Source organism: Propithecus coquereli, unplaced genomic scaffold (assembly GCF_000956105.1).
Source record: "Propithecus coquereli isolate 6110/MARCELLA unplaced genomic scaffold, Pcoq_1.0 Scaffold51, whole genome shotgun sequence".
NCBI classification, from domain to species: Eukaryota; Metazoa; Chordata; class Mammalia; order Primates; family Indriidae; genus Propithecus; species Propithecus coquereli.
The window spans coordinates 3,580,852-3,583,350 of record NW_012150952.1 but is presented as its reverse complement, the minus strand read 5'-3'; the positions used below and the strand labels follow the sequence as shown (position 1 = coordinate 3,583,350).

The 2,499-nt window shown below is 37.8% G+C and overlaps 1 protein-coding gene across 1 annotated transcript in view; it reads left to right on the top strand.

Moving 5' to 3' along the window:
- CCDC178 (coiled-coil domain containing 178) overlaps window positions 1-2,499 on the top strand; it is a 466,106-nt gene that overhangs the window by 99,777 nt on the left and 363,830 nt on the right. The window lies entirely within an intron of this gene.

The following is a 2,499-nucleotide window of genomic DNA, read 5'->3' as shown; positions in this document are numbered from 1 at the left end:
TAGTCTCATTCCACATTCTTTATCTCTCCCAACAGTATCATTTGGAATATCCACTCTCTCCCCCAACACACATCCTGCACTGTTATCCACCAAGTTACCTGTTCCAGACTTCGTTCTAAATCCCTCTCTCCTGGGTCACAGCCAATATCTCACTAACTTCTACTAAGTCTATCTTTTAAATATTTCTCCAGTGGGTATTTTTCTTTCTCTCTGTTTCAGTTACCAATTAAATAAATCAGGCCCTAATTGTCTCTTGGTTGGAATATTAAGACAGGCTTCCAACTGGTCTAACTCGTTCCAAGTTTGAACCTCAAATCCATCACTGGCATGATGTATTTACAAAGGATGAATCGGTATTTGCTTCCAGCAGCTTTAAAAAGTTTCATAGGCTCCCTACCAGCTATAGGATAAAGTCCAAGCTCCCAGACTGATGGATTAGACACTATAAATTGTCACCTATTCAACTTTAAACTCATCTCTTACCATTTTCTTCTATGATCTTTGCCTTAGTCTTTTTTGTGTTAGAGTATAACAGAAAACCAGATGCTGGGAAATTTATGAAGAAAGAAGGTTTATTTAGTTCACAGTCTGCAGGCCAGGAAGTTCCAAGGCATGGCCCTGGCTTCTGGCTAGGGCTTTCCTACTGCACATGCATAGAGACAAAACCCAAGGGACACTCTGGTGTTTTAACAGCCCACTTTCATGAGAACTAATTAATCCATTTCCATGAAAACTAATCCCTCTTGCCAAAGCAAGAACTCAGTCTCCACTGTGAGAACAGCAGCAAGCCATTCATGAGGGATCCTCCCCATGATTCAAACTCCTCCCATTAGACCCCACCTCCCAACACTGCCACACTGGAAATTAAATTTTAACATAGGTTTTGATGGGGGACAAACAAATCATAGCAATCTTTATGTTCTAGCCGATTCAAACATGTATGCATCCAAACTCATTGTTTTGAGGTTCAATCTTGGTCTCTGCTATTTCTCTGATTGGAATTCTGTTTTCCCTTCCCGTTTCTTCCTCCTGTTGTTCTTCCTCTTCCTTCCCCTTCTCTTCTTCAGCTTCTTTTTTAATCCAATTAATTGATCATTTGTTCAATAGCTCAGATATTAATCCCAGAAGTTTGCCTTCTTGGTAACTTATCTTCCTCTATCCACAAACCAAAGCAGTGTTAAGCGCTTCTTCCACTATTGTATTTATTATCCCATGGGAATCTGGTTTTTTTTATTTGTTTGTTTGTTTGTTTTTTCCTTCCTGAGAGTATAAACCGGGAACCTTTGTTTTAATTCATCTTTGTATTTCAACCACCTAACACAGCACTTGACATGTAATCACTGCTTAAAAAGTATCCATTAAACTAACCCTCTCTGGCTCCACGTACTTCTCTCCTAGCACCACACGATGTATAGTTACTGTTGGTTTGTTCCTTACTTCTTCCTCTTGGGGTAAGCTGCTTACTTGTAGGCATTATGTGTGTGCTTTTCTCAATAGGTGTTGAATAAATGACATAATGAATGAATGAGAGCTGAATGTAAAAGTATCCTTAGTTCTTCCTTTGTTCCTTAGTATCTCTGTGCTCCTGTTTTCTCTGCTGTGTATTCCAATGTCACATCTGCTTGGGAGGTCTCTTTCCATTCCAAAACAATATTAATGGCTATTTACCTTTTTTACATTTATTTTTCCCTTCATAATGTTCCATCTCACTAAACCAGAAAATGTTATAAAGATCCACGCCGTTCTTACATACTATTTTAATGAACAAAAAACTGTTTATTATATAATCTGTGTCGTTTAATGTGGATAAGTAGTATGCATATATTACCCTCAATTTATTTAGATTTAAACTTCATAACAACCTCTATGATAGGCATTATTAAGTTAACCTTACAGATAAGGAAATTGAGTATGAAACTATCTCCACTAAGGAGCAATCACTATTTGAATACAAGCCTAAATCCAAAATTTATGTTCTTTTCACTTAACAACATTGCCTCTATTCCTCTGCTCAGTATGTCTTAATTCCTGTTTCTGGCACGTTACAGAAGACTTTGGACACAGAATTTACTACTCCAAAAACATATCAAAAGCTTATGGCTTTACTTATTTCTCCATCTCTACGTTTGACTATATCCATTGTTTTTCTTGGAAGTGTTCTGCTGTTCTTACTCTATCCTTTTTTTTTTTTTTTCTACTCAAGTATTTATCTGAGTCACCTTCTGCTTATTCTCAGCTTCTCTTTTTCCTTAGCCCAAAGTAAGTCTAGTGAATAATCCCACAAAACTTCCCCAAACTGGAACTGTTACATATATGAAGATTCCACCAGGATACCATCTCACCACTTGATGCCATTCCCAGACTGTTATGCTATTTAAATATGTTACATAATTCTTTAATATATAATCCATTGCTGTACTCCCCAACCCCCAGCCCACAGACTGGTATTGGTCTATGGTCTGTTAGGAACCGGGCTGCACAATAGGAGGTGAGTGGCCG